Raw genomic sequence first — 18,617 nt, 5'->3', positions numbered from 1 at the left:
TAAAATGAATTATTGAAAGTTAAATCTTCTTTTCGCGGTCGTAATGTGTTACAATTCGCATACTGTGTAAAATTGAATCGAGGCATATGGTGATATTTTTACTTGTTTTACAGTTTGTGTGTGAATTTTTTAAAGACTATTTTGCGTACCAGAACAAATACATTTATATCACTACGCATGGTTACATTCGTTAGATTTTAAGCGCTTTAAAGACTGAATTAAAATTATTGTTAAGGTTATTAGATCTATTTATGTTAAATGTCACGTTGAAAAAAATCTAATGGGATAAATACAATACTAGGATTAGCGTTGAATACAGAGAAGTTTATGTTGCTCGGCTCGAACACCGAAATCGCTCGCCAAGACTCGCGCTCCCGGCGTTCTAAGCCTCGCAACATAAACTTCTCTGTATTCAACGCTAACCATGTATTCTCTATGTCCCCTCTCCGTCTGCTCCGAGGTTGCCAATAGTGATGTGTCAATATCCCTTGTTAGGTGTCATAAACCAGGGGCCCGGGTAAATGTCATTGCGTTAATTATATTATTTTATATTTTCCGTGATTGCACTGTCCGTGTTTTGATTAAGGACAGGCTATTATTTTAATTTTTATTGATCGCTTTAATTCAAAGGTAACTGCCACTTAAAACAATTTTGAGTAAATATACGCGTGAAAAACATTAATTTGATTGAATATATTTTTGTTCTCTTAGTATGACAATTATTATTTGATTAGAAATCATTGAAAGAATATCATATATGTAATTGTTTAATGTCCAAAATGAGTATTCCTAATCAGTTCTATGGATTTTAAAATGAGTTATGCCTTAAATTTTTCTTTAACTTAATATAATAATATTTATTCATCCTGGATCAGTATTTCAAAAGTGCTCGAAATGTGGATATACTCTTTACTAATCATGTCATATTGTATTGGTTGTTGTGTATTTTCATGTGGTTATTTATTACAGTCTTCCCATTTCAGGTGTTAAACATGACCATCAGTCATAATTTACTAATAAAATATAAGTGTTGTGAATGTAATGTAAATGTAATTATTTCTTTATCACTTGTCAAACTCCGTCATTAAAATACATAAACATCTACTTTATTTTATGTTCTAATTAGCACGAGTGTTTGGAAAGACAAAAATAACTGTTGAGATTTCTGGGTCGTCGTCGGCGGCAATGGACTAACTGATTTCATGACAAACTGAGAGTGAGACAAAAATCGAGCATTTATATCAACATGAAAGTTCCCCCAAAACGCACCATATTAATTGTAATTTTAAACATTTTTGGAACCACGGGAGATGACAACGCTCTCAAACGAACCCCTTTATATTCCCAATACAGAAACTGGACCGCTTCCCCAATGTTTGGAGGTTATCTACGCCCCTGCCATCGTGATCCAATGAACAATACATTAGTGTTCAGCGGTAACAATAGTTGTAACAATAGTTTGACCTATATTACCCGGTAATTGAATTGTTTAACCCATCAGCATAACGTTAGCATTTGCATTATCAAGCTTTTAAAATATTACCTTACCCTTTGTGAATCTATCTGTAGAGCCCACAATTCACTATCGAGTAAAACTAGGTAACGGTGAATTTTTAAAAATCTAAATTTCATTAAAATGACCAGCGTGAAAATTAAGCGTTATACTATCTCCAGGGATATGTTTGCGCGCTACAAATTTACAGCAGATCGTGTTGAGTTTTTTCACACGAAGAGGTCACTCAATAGCACCTGAATATTTCTCAAATACAAAGTTTGGCGATGTAAAGTGTGTGTTATTTTGCGAGCAGTCAGGGAATTGTTCAGACTTCTTTACTAATATATTGTTAGAAAGCTTTCGTCATGAAATGCTACTACGCATAATCAATTGTAGCTTTACTTGCTAAACAACCTGCATGTCCGGGAGACCTCGATCTTAATATAGTACTAATTCCGAGACGAATCGAATTGTCGTCATGGGCGTTCCCTCACTCTTTTGCAGTATAATGGATGTTAAATTATATTCTATTGTTTTCACTCTAACTAGCAAGAGTGTCGGAAGTGGGATGTTGGTTTACTATAGTTATATAAATAATTGTTAAGAATATATTATCCTTGAATATACATGTTGACTTCAATCTATACGCTTCGGCATGTTCCGTGCGCTACGAACATCGCCGAAACGTTGCTCGGTTATGACCGTAAATTCTTATTATACAGAGCTCCGTACACGTCATAATTTTGATGACGTCATCCGGAGCGATTCATAGGGTATATAAACCCAGACTTTTCCGGAGCATTTGCCAATCTTTCCTAACACTCTTCCGACGAAACCTCCTTTGTAATTTAAATATAAACCACTCCGGATGGCAGAAAGTGAGGTATATAACATAGTAAACATTCCCGTATTTTCAGAACAGTTCCACCCGGAGCTGCTCCGTATAATTTTATGTTATAATAAATAATCAGTTACTTTCCTGACAACAATAATAATAAACAGCAGCCATGTTTGTCCATTGTTATGATGGGTACGGAGCTCAGAGACAGTTATGCCTAGATATGACAATATTATTAATTCATCAATGTACCAGATTTTGCATGTGTATAACCTATGTACTTGTATGATGTAATTAACAATGCCATTATATGAATACCATGCGAACCCAATAGAAAAAAATAAATGAATGTCTTAACCGGAACTCGGACTTCGTCATCCTTCCATGCAAATATTAAATATCGTTGTTGTGCAACAACGGACCTGCGTGCATATGATTGGAGCCTTGTCCCGTTACCGTACCACCACGGCAGGGGTGGCCGGCGGCGGAACAACTGGTGTCAGAAGTGCTGGGATCAATTACTATAAAAAAAATATATATAAAAAATCTAGAAAGAAGAAGGACGATTGTATCATTTTCAAACCAGTTTAATGCAGATTCCCCGCTCCCGATTTACTAAAAATATATTGTTCATAAAACTCAACAAATGTTTAGACTTCGCCGGATAGCTCCGTATGAATGTACATGATGACGTATATCAGTTCACTCCGGATGGTAAATTATGACGTCATAGCAAACGCTGTCTGGAGCAGGTCCCGATCCGGATCAATGAATTCATCAATACTCTTCTGACCGGAGCAAAAATTTAATACGGAGAAATACATTATTGCTCCGGACGATCCATTAAATATAATAAATGTAATATGACAAACCTTAAAAGTTAGTCTGATCCGGATGCTTTAGAACACTACCTTTAACAATAAACCAGTTACCATTTTAAGAAGTTGCGTCCTCGTTGCCAGAGATAACACATGCTTTTCAATAGAGAATGCGTTTATTGATCCAATTATTCCACATGATAATTCTAATAATATTAATCACAGGATTTAAAACAAAGTCGAATTATTTCGACAGTCGTCTACTTCAGACACAATTTTCATATATCATTTTCAATAACTACACTTTAAGATAATATAACGATTTCGTCACTTAATATATGACGTATGTAAATATATGACGTCACAGTATCATCTTGGTCGATTATTACAAGAATTGTCCAGGTTTCCGTATATGATCGCTATGAACCATAATACCTATATTGTTTTCGTAGTGACAACAAACACCACAGTACTTTGCTTTTATTCGTACATTCATTTAAAATTCAATGTGCAGTCCTTGTTATGTAAAGATTGGCCATCTATTCATAACGCTAGCTAATGTGAATGGATTAGCTCCACGAGATTCTGTGGCTGGTTTCCACTGAACTTAAGGACCTTTATGTTAATTAAGCTTCCTCCAGACTCCGGACTGCACTTGAACTTATTATACAGCTCCTGCCTGAAATACACAAAAACCAATTGTTGCACAACAACATAAAGTACAAGCTTGTAACATTACCGAACTTTACATTTGTTCATAAACATTACAATGTATAAGTATGTATGATTTTACATTTTGTAAAATAAATGTTTGATGTTACAGTGAGAGAGTGAGTTTGATATACCCAGTCCCAAAATATCCCTTTATTGTTGATACTTAGAGGAAATGTCCAATCCAAGGGACACAACCCCCAATACAGAGACCAGGAGCTCTACAGTTGCTCCCCATGACCTGAATACAAACCAAAATCCAGACATGGATACTAGTTTTTCTCAGCCCAGTAGAAACATGTCTCCGGATAGAGATTTACCCGGATATCATAACCTAGACAGATCATTGTCCAACCCGGATACAGAAATAGATTTTCCAAATTTAAACAGACATAGATATGACAGAGGTGACCATGACAGAGTGAATTATCCATACAGACCTAGGAGAAGTCCCACGTACAATTACGAATACTCCAATGATGTACAATTAAAAGTGCATCCACCCAAATATGATGGAAAAGAGGACATTTATGAATACCTAGACTCATTTGAAATTAGTTGCCAAATAAATGGATGGTCACCCTACCTTAAAGGCCTTCACCTGGCTAACAGTCTCATTGGCTCTGCCAGAGGCATCCTTACCGAGCTACAGAGGCACGAGAAAACGGAAAAAAACACTTTGATCAATAAGTTGAAAGAGAGATATGGTTCCCAGAATCAAAATGTTATATTTAGGACTGAACTACAGAACCGTACCAGGAGAGTAGGAGAGAGCATCCCTGAACTAGCTCAAAACATTAAGAAGCTGACCCTTATGGCCTACCCAAATACAACCAAGGAATTCACAGATACTTTGGCTCGAGACCATTTTATTGAAGCAATTGATGACCAAACCTTGCGTATGAAACTTAGAGAGGCTGAACCAATCACATTGTCAGAGGCAACCCAAATAGCAACACGGTTTGAGGCATACAAAACAGCAGAGGTCAGAAGAAAACAGTCCATTAATGTTTCTGCAGGACGAACAGAGTCTAATCATTTCAAAAATAACTCTGAGCACATTACAAAGCCCAACAATTCCAACTGTACTTTTAACAATGATGATGCAAAAAGTGGAAACGAAACGGTCACACAACTAACAAAAACTCTCGAGAAATTGGCTGATGCTTTTGAAAAACTATCAAAAGATAAGCATGAGACAAACCAGAGAAATACAAACTACAGAGACAGATCTTCAACACCATTTCCTGGTACTTATGGAAGACCAAGTCCTCAAAATCACCAACAACAGCGAAATTTCCCACAGGAAGATACATTTGAAAGACCAAGACAGTGGCAGAGATTTAATGAAAACAACAGGACCCAGACTCAAAACAGACCTCATTTAAACCAGGGAAACGAGAACAGGTCTTCATGGAGGCCCACAAGGAGACCCGAAAACCCGATGAGAAGGGCCAACAGATTCCAGTAAATAACTTAAGAGACACAGTACATGAAGGATTGTTTCTACCAATACAGATTGGAAACCAGTATATCACAGCTTTAATAGACACATGATCCAACATAACCATTATGAAAAAGAGCATCTATGACAAATGGAAAGATAACAAACCCCAAATTCAACCAACACATGATATACTGGTTGGAATAACAGGAGATAGAGCTAAATTCCATGGAAAAATTAACATTGAATTTACAATTGGCAAACAACTGTTTCAACACTCAGTTTTCCTAGCAGACATTTCCAATGAGTTCATTATTGGAAGAGATTTTATGATGAACCACAGTTGTGATATTATCCTAAGCAGACAGATCTTGAAAATCAATGGAGAAGAAGTATACTGCCATACAAATGAATTTGATGTTCACGGATGCAGAATTGCTTTGATTGATGATATAGAAATACCACCAGAAAGTGAGATTGTGATATCTGGAAGAACAATGGATCCATATGATAACACAAAATTAGGCGTGACCTCTCCAAACCTTAATCTTTTTGAAAAACACAGTGTCCTGCTTGCACGAGCATTGGTACAACCTTCCAATGGACTTGTACCATTACAAATAGCTAATTTTGATTCCATACCTATCAAACTGCATAAAAACACAATAGTGGCACATCTCGAAATGATAAACAAGGATAGTATACCAGCCTTTCAAGAACATTTAGTACATCACACCAATGTCGCGACATCAATTAAAAACCATGACAACAACCAACCTGAAACACCAGAACACATGAAAGACTTGATAGAAGTCACTCTTCAAAATGTATCCGAAAAAGAAGGTCAACAAGTTAAGTCATTGTTCATTGAATATGCAGATGTATTTTGTACATCTTAAGATGACATGGGTCGCACTGACTTGGCAGAATTTACTATCAACACAGGAGACAATATGCCAGTAAGAACAGCACCCTATAGATTACCAGCTGTTAAACGTGAACAAGCCGAGAAGGAAATACAAAAACTACTCAATAAAGATCTTATAGAACCTGCTCAAAGTCCATGGTTATCACCAGTAGTAGTTGTACCGAAACCAGACAAGTCATCTGTCCGGTTGTGTATAGACTTTCGAAAAGTAAATGCAAGAATAAAGTTTGATGCTCATCCGCTTCCACGAATAGACCAATCTTTAGAGTCATTGTCCGGAAACAAATACTTTTCCTCAATGGATTGCAGATCAGCCTACCACCAGATTCCCATTAAAGAAGAGGACCGACCAGTCACAGCATTCAGTATAGGAGGAGAGACTTATATCTGGAAAGTTATGCCGTTCGGTATGTCAACAAGTCCCGCCGTTTTTGAACGCCTGATTGAGAAAATAATGAAAGGTTTGACTTACAAAGCATGCTTAATCTACTTGGATGATTTGCTATGCTATTCCAAAACCTTTCAACAACACTTAAATAACTTGCGCGACATGTTTGAAAGACTCCGGTCAGCCAACCTGAAGCTTTGTCCAAAGAAATGCAAACTATTTCAAAGAAAAATAAGTTTCCTAGGGCATCAACTGAGCGAAGATGGCATAGAAGCCTGCACAGAGAAAACAGAAAAGATAAGGAACTGGTCCAGGCCACAAAATGTTCGTCAGTTGAGATCCTTCCTTGGACTATGTAGTTACTACAGAAAAAATGATTCAAAACTTTGCAACCAAAGCAAAACCTCTACATAAACTAACAGAAGCTAACACTTCATTTACCTGGGATGATAAAGCTGAAGCTGCTTTCATAGAGTTAAAAGACAGACTATGCAAAGCCCCGATACTTGCCTTCCCAATTGAAACACAGCCCTTTATCCTTGATACAGATGCCTCAAATGTTGCGGCAGGAGCCGTACTTTCACAAGTACAGAACAACCAAGAGAGGGTAATAAGTTATTACTCACAATGCTTCTCCCATACTGAAAGAAATTATTGCACAACAAGAAAAGAGCTGTATGCAATTGTGCTAGCAGTCAAACATTTCCACCATTTTCTTTATGGAAACCCTTTCAAAATTAGATCAGACCACGGAAGTCTACAGTGGATACTGAATTTCAAAAACTGTGAAGGACAATTAGCTCGTTGGCTGGAAACCCTTGGAAACTATCACTTTATCATAGAATACCGACCAGGTAGAGTCCACAATAACAGCGATGCATTGTCACACAGACCTTGTGCAGATGAATATTGTACTCACTGTGAAAGAGCGGAAACAAATACATTCACCAAGAAGTGACTGCACATACAGTACGCATAGGAGAATCAACCTCTGAAGAAACTTCCCCTAATAACTATTCCGACACAGACTACCAAGATGGAAATTTTGAACTGTCCAGAATACAAGAAGAACAAGCTTGCGACTCTATACTTAAAATTGTCCTACAATGGTTAAACACTGGAAACCGCCCAGAATGGCAGGAAATATCTAAATATGGTATGGAAATGAAACATTATTGGCACAACTTTGAACTGTTAGAACTTGATAACAATGTCATGTACCAAAAGGTTGTCACAAATGACCATTCGCTGAAAAGACTGATACTCTTACCACAAAGTATGAGGCATTCTGTTTTCAAACAACTCCATGCAACAGTCACAGCTGGACATTTAGGGTTCAGGAAAACATACCATAAGATACAAAACAGATTTCACTGGTTTGGAATACACAGAGATGTGGAAAGATATTGTCTACAATGTGATGCTTGTGCCATGAGAAAACAACCTCAGAGAAAATCAAAAGGACCTCTTCAACTTTATCAAGTTGGACAAGTTTTAGAAAAGATCGCCATTGACATCCAGGGCCCTTACCCTATTTTACGAAGAGGAAAAAGATACATTCTTGTCGTTTGCGACTACTTCTCCAAATGGATACAAGCCATACCTTTAAAAACCATGGAAGCCAAATATGTAGCAAGAAAGTTGATTGAAAAGTTTATTGGATCTTTTGGAACTCCACTTGAACTATTCTCAGACAGAGGAACAAATTTTAAATCTGAAGTATTCAAAGAGACGTGCACCCTACTAGGCATTCACAAAACACGAACAACAGTAGGCAGGCCAAGTTCAGATGGACTGGTAGAAAGAATCAATAAAGTTATTCAGAACATGCTGACACCTTTTGTACAGAAAGATCAGAGGGACTGGTGTGAACATTTACCTTTACTGGTACTGGCTTACAACTCCAGCATACACTCAAGCACAGGTTTCACTCCATCTATGATGATGTTCGGCCGGGAGATGAACTTGCCCATTGACCTTGCCATCGGAAAACCTGTCGATGAGAAATCACATTTCACAGCCACTTACGTCATAGAGCTTGAAAATATCATGACGGAAATTCATGAGATTGCAAGACAACACTTGGGACAAAGTGCAGTCAGTATGAAAACAAATTATGACAAAGGAAAATTCCACATAAATTATGAAGTTGGTACCCAGGTGTGGTACTTCAATGCAAAAAGACACAAGGGCTTAAACCCTAAACTACAAAACGCATGGACCGGTCCTTATACTATCACCAAGAAATGGGGTGATGTATTATACGAGATCCAAATGAAACCAAATTCAAGACCCATTCTTGTTCACCACGACAAACTTAAAGAGTACCGTGGAACAAACAAACCCAATTAGCATGAAGACACTAATTGAGCCTCCATCCCAACAAAGATTGTTATAATTCTTTGCCTGATCAGTATATGATGTAAATTGTACTTCATTTAATATTTGTTGTGTTAAATAAAGCGACACCCTTACACCACTTACACCTGTATACATATACCTACTGTCTCTGCTGCGGAACCCATGATCCTCACAGAGTAAACCTTATGATCCTGATCCCTTTAAAATTACATTCCTGAAAAGAAAGAAGAAATTCCAATTATATTACTAAGAAAGAAATCTAATAATAAAACTTCTATTGCCAAACTGTAAACCTTACCTGTGTCCATTATATATATTACAGGCTCGCGTGTGGCAGTGCAAATTGTGCCCCCACATGGACTTAAGTTACAACAAGAAAACCAACATAGTACGGCATATTCAAACCAACCACCTCCATTTTAAATATCAATGCCAAAAATGTAACAACATCACTAACCGGAGAGAAGACCACAGATGCAAAAACAATGGGATAAAAAGAGACATAATTCTGATCAACACCCTACACAATCTCCAAGGAGACAAAGCAGAAGAAGCCTTGAAGAAAGTAAAAATCGATGATTACATTAGTACAAGAGTGGAACGTAGATGTAAAATAATCCAAACAACACATGAAGAACATAAAAGAAAAACAGAAATCACAAATGAAGAAATAATAAAAAGCCATAAAAAAAGAAAGGAAGAAAAGAAGTCCGAAGCCCCCATCAAAACCAACCTGCCACATGTAAATAAAGAGTCAAACCCTAACATCCTACAACAAGACCTATACCTGTCAGATGAAGATGATGAATTTGAAAAAATGTGGAAACTAAATGCTCCGGAAAACATAGAATTGGAGTTTCCAGTCCCAGAAGACATTTCAGAAAACAAAACTTTACCCCAAAAACAGAAACATCAGCAGGAGGAACACAAGGAGGGCAGATTGCCTGAACGCTTTATCATCCCCAAGAAGAATAAGCAGTCAAACAACAATGTCACATCCAGAACACCATTAGATATCGACAAGAGAATAGTAACAAAATTTTACGAACCAAAAAATAATGTACTTGATAAGATTCTGAACAAAATGGACAATCCAAGACAATTGATTTCTTACAAAGACATTCAATATACTGAAAGCACACTGTCTGACAACGAAGCAACCTTTGAAGAAGAACCTGAAAACGAATAAGATCCCTTCAAAAAGAAAATTTAAAAGATAAATTAACAGAATTGAAAAAACAAAACAACTCTAAAATAAAATTGAACGTCGGAGGATACATATTTACTACATCAAAACACACCCTGAGTAAGGAACCATATTCCCTTCTTCACCATCTAACAAAAGAAACAACTGAAACTGAAATCTTCATTGATAGACCAGCCAAAAACTTTGAAACTATATTGAATTTCATAAGAAATGATTCAACAATTCCGCTGGCCCTCCTTCCCTCAACTCAAGAAGACCTGCTTACGCTCAAGACAGAGGCTACTTATTATCACCTTCCTGGACTCAGAAAGAAAATCGAATACAAGGAAAAACTTATAAATAAATAAAAGTAAATTAAAAACAAAACATGAAAGAAGAATACAAGCTACCATAAACAGTCTACAATGTTTTTCATTTATACTAAGATGCCTACCATGTGTCACCGACGAAGTGTTGCCTACAATGTAAGAACTACGATGTCCAATCTACTATATCCAATCCACTATGTCCAATCTATAATGTTCCAACTACTATGTCCAATCTACTATGTTTTATCTACGATGTACCATCTACGATGTCCAATCTACGATGTACTGTCAACGATGTCCAATCTATGATGTACTGTCTACGATGTACTGTCTACGATGTACCATCTACGATGTTTTTTTTCTACGATGTTCAATCTACGATGTTTCGTCTACGATGTCAAATCTACGATGTTCCAATTACGATGTCCAATCTACGATGTACTGTCTACGATGTCCAATCTACGATGTACCATCTACGATGTTTTGTCTACGATGTCCAATCTATGATGTCCAATCTACGATGTACCATCTACGATGTTTTGTCTACGACGTCCAATCTACGATGTCCCATCTACGATGTCCAATCTACGATGTCCCAACTACGATGTTTATAAACCGAAGATGTGGGCTACACCTGACATCAGTGATTAATGACATTATAACTTAATAGTTTATGATAGTAATTCACTAATATATATTTATAACATATGTTATAAATTATATTCATAGTAAATGTTATACTTCTACTATTTAACCTTTGCATTGTTCACTAATGGTAAGTGGGACAGTCCTGAATGTAAGTACATGATTTAACTGTTATATCCTAGTTCTTTATACTAACCTTAACATAACTTTACTCCTTTTAACGGGGCGGGGTGGAGACGTAGGCTTTACTTGCACACCTATAAAATTTAAATCTTATTGTTGTAAAACAGTTTACAATATTTTGTCAGAACAACTTCTTGTTATATTTTTTTTAATCAACCAAATTATTAGGACAGTCAGTTATAATTAACTTATCTTCATGACTATGGAGAGTTTAGAGATCTTTCGATCTAGAGAAAGTAAATTATTTATTGCTCTACAAAGATATGGGTGTACATAATTGTTACTTGTTTAATGTACTACATAGTTAATTATTGTTGTATATGTAAGTTGTTGAAATAAGGACTATACAAGAGTACTAGAATTTAAGGGCATTATTGTTAACCAAATGCATTAACAGGGCTGTTTGAGATGTAATGAGGAGACATGTGATAACCTACAAAGACATTATTCTTTTAGTTTTGATGCTGGGAGAGGAGCCTGCCTTTTTGCATTTCAAATTTTATGCTTGCAAGCCTGTGCTAAGTTCCTCGGTGTGTGATTTACAGAATTAGAGTAGGGAGGACTTACACTTTTTGATTCACATTTTTGTACCCTTTAGTACACATCTTTTGTACTACTATGAGGCCGGTGGGCTAGGATACTTCCCCTTCTAGTCCCCTATGTAATAGGCTCTCGCCATTATGATTAAATATAGGGCCCGGCAGGTCTCTTATTATTAGGCGCCTGGGGATATGCCACCCCGTTATGAGATTGAGATGTAACAGTTGACTTTATACCTCCCATGCCATTTTGTGCCACCTGATTATTATTATGTTGGTTATGCATCTACCATTTTAGTTAATTACCATTGGTTTCTTGCTTTGGTCCTTTACACCAACTGCATCCGCCATTTATGTTGAGAATCCCTGGACAGACGTGTGAGACCCACCCGGTCTAAATTCTCTTTTAATCAGTCTTTGTGAGGTTTTGGCACCCTAGAAATATTAGAGATACAAAGTGAATTTGGCATACACATTATTCTAACAATCATGTAGCTTGGGCTGTCTATCCCTTCAGTACTGAGACTCATGTTGTTAATGACTACGAGATATTGAGATTATAGATTATTGAGAGTAGAGAAGTTGATATTGTCAATTGAGGAATATAAGATTTTGCCCTGCACTTATGCTGTATATAAATAAGTGCGAACGTTCGCAGAGATGTACAAAGTTATAGTTGCCCTAGAATTACACGAGATGATAGAAGTTATAATTGTACTTATAGCATTATTGCTTAAATTGTGAAACTCGGAAATTACGGTTGCCCTTACTGTGAGGAGGTTTACCAATCCAACATACATATGTATTGATGACTACTCTTACCTGATGGCCACAGGGAGAGGTACCAATTTATTGAGGAGAAGGAAATAGCAATATGTGTATAGAACATATTGGTAGGTTGATGTAAATATGTTGTGTAAATATGTTGACAATTATAATTATTATAAACAATGCTACTTACAGTTAAGTTAACAATCATAATTGTAATTTAGTTAGGAATGTTGAGTACTTGGTATGATAGTTTATTTAAAAGACTGTGACTTGACATAATACCTTGTATTGTTCAAGTAAATATGCCAGACTGGGACTCCCAAATGTGTTTGCTACTTGTATATCTGAAAATGGTCATGTACATTTGTTTATTATTACAATTGATATACTAGTCTTATTATTTTGACTACATGTTACACTTGATTGCAATAAGACTATTTATTGTATCTTGTGAAATATATACCTTACTGTACAAGCATTAATAATTAATCGTTACATAAATTTTAATTGTTCAATTGTTATTGTTTTGCTAATGTTACGATTACTCATTTTCCGGGGAGACAACTCCTTAGCGTTAATGTGTTATAACATGGAGAGTGCTTTCCCTGCTTTGTGAATGTTAATTAACTAAGGCGTGATCAATTTAAAATTTCAATTTAGCATTGGGATTTTTCCTTAATTGTTAAGACTTACCTGTTCGCTCTGTATTCGGGGTCCGAATCCCTTTTTCAGGGAGGGTGCAGTGTTAGAAAGCTTTCGTCATGAAATGCTACTACGCATAATCAATTGTAGCTTTACTTGCTAAACAACCTGCATGTCCGGGAGACCTCGATCTAAATATAGTACTAATTCCGAGACGAATCGAATTGTCGTCATGGGCGTTCCCTCACTCTTTTGCAGTATAATGGATGTTAAATTATATTCTATTGTTTTCAATCTAACTAGCAAGAGTGTCGGAAGTGGGATGTTGGTTTACTATAGTTATATAAATAATTGTTAAGAATATATTATCCTTGAATATACATGTTGACTTCAATCTATACGCTTCGGCATGTTCCGTGCGCTACGAACATCGCCGAAACGTTGCTCGGTTATGACCGTAAATTCTTATTATACAGAGCTCCGTACACGTCATAATTTTGATGACGTCATCCGGAGCGATTCATAGAGTATATAAACCCAGACTTTTCCGGAGCATTTGCCAATCTTTCCTGACACTCTTCCGACGAAACCTCCATTGTAATTTAAATATAAACCACTCCGGATGGCAGAAAGTGAGGTATATAACATAGTAAACATTCCCGTATTTTCAGAACAGTTCCACCCGGAGCTGCTCCGTATAATTTTATGTTATAATAAATAATCAATTACTTTCCTGACAACAATAATAATAAACAGCAGCCATGTTTGTCCATTGTTATGATGGTCACGGAGCTCAGAGACAGTTATGCCTAGATATGACAACATTATTAATTCATCAATGTACCAGATTGTGCATGTGTATAACCTATGTACTTGTATGATGTAATTAACAATGCCATTATATGAATACCATGCGAACCCAATAGAAAAAAATAAATGAATGTCTTAACCGGAACTCGGACTTCGTCATCCTTCAATGCAAATATTAAATATCGTTGTTGTGCAACAACGGACCTGCGTGCATATGATTGGAGCCTTGTCCCGTTACCGTACCACCACGGCAGGGGTGTCCGGCGGCGGAACAATAAGTAAGGAAATTAAGCAAATTAACAGGACTATCAACCAAGGAGAAGGAATAGTTATAGAACGCAGTCAAGCCAGTAATAAACCACATGAGTCAAGTAAAACGGCAGAAAGACGAAGTGAAACACTGCAGCCAAGTCTAAGTATTATTCACACACGATGTTGCAGACACAATAGCGACACCATTCAGCAAAATATTTCAGAGCTTATTTTGCTGACTGATGATAACAAACGACCCATTAATGACTTAAACAAGGATTACGCATTTTCAATGATTTGTGTTACATCCTACGAAGACCTGAAGAAAAACACTAATCTCTTACTGGAGCGATATGCTTGTGGAAAACTGCGCGAAATTGTGGACAAGCTGAACAATGACCGTGAGATAAGTAGAACGCCTCATCCTAAACCAACGGTCGGAAACCCAAGTAAGCGAGCGCTATAACAAGGCGCTGAAACTAACACTCCACCTACAAACGGTTGCCGGTCGGACTTGCATGATGAGAAGGGAAAGAAAATGGACACGTGTTCGGCGAAACGCAAGACTACTGAAGGTTTACGATCAGGTTTGTAATCACCCAAGAGTGTTAATCGCTTTTGTTACTATTGTTTTTGAAAAATATATATTTAAACTTTATATGTCATTATCTTGTGTTTAATATCTAATTAGGTTCAATTGTTTCGAAATTTTTAGGTAAGCGGTCCAAACCTACCGGGAACACCGATTCGACCAGAAACAAGTTGGACACCTTTCTTCTAGACGTGATGACACTGTTCAAAAGGAATGATGTATCGAAGTCGGAGTGGCCGAAGATGCAACAGCCAAATCCAACAACAACACTCTTTAAATTGAGGGTACATTTTAGGACGTATTTACATTCATATTTTTATTATAAACATTTTTAGCATTAATGATACCACGATTTTAATTTCTTTTGGTTATTTAAATTTATGTAATCTATTTTAACTTATGCTTATTATCACGTTTTGGAACATTTGTTGTTTTTATTTATACTTATTATCTTGTTTTTTTTACAGTTGAAAGAATATCCAAAGTGTATGTTTGTGATCGTGCTTTTTAACAACTTCTTATAGATTTGCCAATTTCCGACCGTCCTTCTGTCTGTCCCATTTTGTTTTCAGTTTCACGCGTAACTCAAAAGTATTGGTTATACATCTATATAGATGAAACTTTGCACATCAACCAGAATGTGAACTTGAGCGTCTCCATATTTTGGTTGAAATATTTTTTATATAACCGGAGATATGGGCGTTTTATTTCATACTCTTTTACTTGAGGCGCACGCAACTCAAAAAGTATTGCTGTAAGTGGGCTGATTATTTAGAAACATATTAACCAGCATAACAACTTGCGCATCCTGATATTTCGGCTCGCAGGTTTTCGACATTACTGGAGTCATGGCCCCTTTTTATATAAAAAAACTAAAACTTGTTTATCTTACGTTGCGCGTTACTTATTAAAATATTGCTGATAATTTACTGAGACTTTACAAAGATTTTAGCATTTGAACTTGCGCACATTTACATTATGACTGGACTGTTTTCGACACAACTGGAGTTGTGGCCCCTTTTGATGCATATGTTTAAAACTTAAATCGCGAGTAACTTAAAAAGTATGTCTTGTTGTGAGTGAAACTTTACAAACAGATTAGTATGTGAACTTGCGCACCTCTAAATTTTGGTTCAATTATCTCCGACGTAAATTAAGTTTTCAGACAATAGTGAAAGATGTGGGCATCCGTGTGCCTCAACCAAAAATAAATTCGATATAGATTTAGGCACTACGGATTAAACAACCCATGCAAAAGACGTCGGACCGCGGACATTTCCGATAAAATTTGCTGACGTCTGGGATAATTCCCGAAACTGTCGGACCTCGTGTCAGAAAAAATATATTAGGAAATGAATATGCTAAAAATGCGAACTAGATCATGTTTGTTTTAGTTTGATAGGTTATTTAAATTTAAAATTTAAACTTATTTTACCAACCAGTCGAACTTGCTATCTTTGCTGGTGATGCAGGATTTTCACTGACACCCAAAAAAGTTGTCACCACTGTTTTGCGACGAGAAACCTTCGGCTAGTCTGACCTTACCTTTAATGACAATCATATAAAAAAAAAACTTACAACTAAATACTGTCACTGACTATGTTATAACTTTAATAACTATAATTTCCTATAATTACCCAAATAACAAACAGTAACTTTAATAAGTTTTAATTCGCTTTATTTGTATATCAATAAGATAAACATCACAGGTGACCAAAATAATCAAATAATGTTTAGTTGAGACAAGCTAAACGTTTAATTGACTTCAACCCAAGCGTTGGCATGGACTAGAAAGGAGTCCTTGGATACCATGGAGTGGTCCGCTGCAACAGACATGTGATGAGCATGAACTTCTGATCACAAACACTATCTTGCCCCTTCACACGCGTAACCGAACGTCATGGATGCATCCTCGCTCAAACCACCAGTATCTTATTGACTATGTTATCTTGAGAAAGAGTTACAGGCGGGATGAACATTGCCAAGTTAAAGACTGCCAGCTGCAAGCTATCCTTTGTAAATGCTCTGGAAGCGCGTTGGATTGGGCATTACTCAGAAAACTGATTTATGCTACAACCACAGACACCCTTGGGGCAAGAAACACAAGGACTGGTTTGATGAAAGGACATTAAACAGTTATTGGATGAGAAACACCACCTCCACAAAGCCTACCTCAGAAACCCAAAGTGCGTAGCCAGGAATGATGCCTTCAACAAAATAAGCATAAACTTTGTCAGATACAAGATGTTTTGATCAGAAAATAAGCCGTTGAAAGCTACGCCGATAGAAACAATTATAAGAAATGTTACGACGCGTTAAAAGATGTGTACAGACCCACTATGTTTTCTATCGAGCTTGCAAAGACATGCGCATGGGATAAACACTTAATGGCCCTTTGTTATTGAATGTAGGGCCTCTTCCGCCCTATGCCACGGGTCCGAAATTCGGCCCCATTCCCAATGCAAATCTGGTTGTTTTTTTCCCAATTGAAAAAAAAATCCAAATTCCAAATTATTTTTATTTAACCTTTAAATATATAAGTTAACCTGATCCAGTGTAGAAAATAGAACAAGTGCTGTTTGTAAAACATGCATTCCCCCATATGGGCTGTCAGTTGTAGATGCAGCCATTGTGTGAATACGTTTTTTGTCACTGTGACCTTGACCATTGACCTAGTGACCTGAAAATCAATAGAGATTCATCTGCCAGTCATAATAAATGTACCTATGAAGTTTCATGATCCTAGGCCTAGGTAATCTTGAGTTATAACCCGGAAACTATTTTACTGTTTCGAGTCACTGTGACCTTGACCTTTGACCTAGTGACCTAAAAAGCAATAGGGGCATATGTCAGCCATGATCAATGTACCTATGACGTTTCATGATCCTAGGCGTAAGCATTCTTGAGTTATCATCCGGAAACCATTTTACTGTTTTGAGTCACTGTGACCTTGACCTTTGACCTAGTGACCTGAAAATCAATAGGGGTCATCTGTCAGTCATGATCAATGTACCTATGAAGTTTCATGATCCTATGCGTAAGCATTCTAAAATTATCATCCGGAAACCATTTTACTGTTTTGAGTCACTGTGACCTTGACCTTGACCTTTGACCTAGTGACCTGAAAATCAAGAGGGCTCATTTGCCAGTCATGATCAATGTACCTATGAAGTTTCATGATCCTAGGTCTAAGCGTTCTTGAGTTATCATCCGGAAACCATCTGGTGGACGGATCGACCGACTGACCGACCGACCGACATGTACAAAACAATATACCCCATCTTCTTGAAGGGGGCATTCCGGAAACCATCTATTGGACGGACCAACCGACCGACCGACATGTGCAAAACAATATACCCCCTCTTCTTCGAAGGGGGGCATAAAAATATTGCATAATTAAATTATCTGTTGCCTTGAATTTGTTTTAAAAACAGTAAAATATGTATAATTGATTATTTAAGACTTTCCTTCTTTTCTCCCAAACCGGTGTTTCGCGCGATTTTTTTTCACCTCAAAAAAGGCCAGGCACTTTCCCCAAAATCAGATTTAAAAAAACCTGCACTTATGACACATGTTCATAAAATTTTGTAAAATTTTAATAATATGTTTACCAATTAACGGCTTCTTTGAAATATAAGAAACACTATTTACATGCGATTATTTTCCCCAATTATTTGCGATTATT

General features: G+C 36.8%; 1 long non-coding RNA gene across 2 annotated transcripts; it reads right to left on the bottom strand.

The window, feature by feature from the left end:
• Positions 1-2,916: 2,916 nt before the first annotated feature.
• LOC127836232 (uncharacterized) lies at positions 2,917-13,588 on the bottom strand. Of its 2 annotated transcripts, none has more exons than XR_008028676.1 (7): positions 13,330-13,588; positions 12,919-12,980; positions 12,172-12,300; positions 11,340-11,400; positions 9,123-9,197; positions 8,502-8,615; positions 2,917-3,830 (listed from the first exon to the last, which is right to left on the bottom strand). It is a non-coding gene; the product is annotated as an uncharacterized LOC127836232 (long non-coding RNA). The 2 variants fall into 2 exon arrangements; XR_008028677.1 differs by having other exon boundaries at positions 9,127-9,197.
• Positions 13,589-18,617: the final 5,029 nt, after the last annotated feature.

The sequence above is a fragment of the Dreissena polymorpha genome, chromosome 6, assembly GCF_020536995.1.
Source record: "Dreissena polymorpha isolate Duluth1 chromosome 6, UMN_Dpol_1.0, whole genome shotgun sequence".
NCBI lineage: Eukaryota > Metazoa > Mollusca > Bivalvia > Myida > Dreissenidae > Dreissena > Dreissena polymorpha.
The sequence above is the reverse complement of the archived record's forward strand: the minus strand, read 5'-3'. Positions and strand labels throughout refer to the sequence as shown.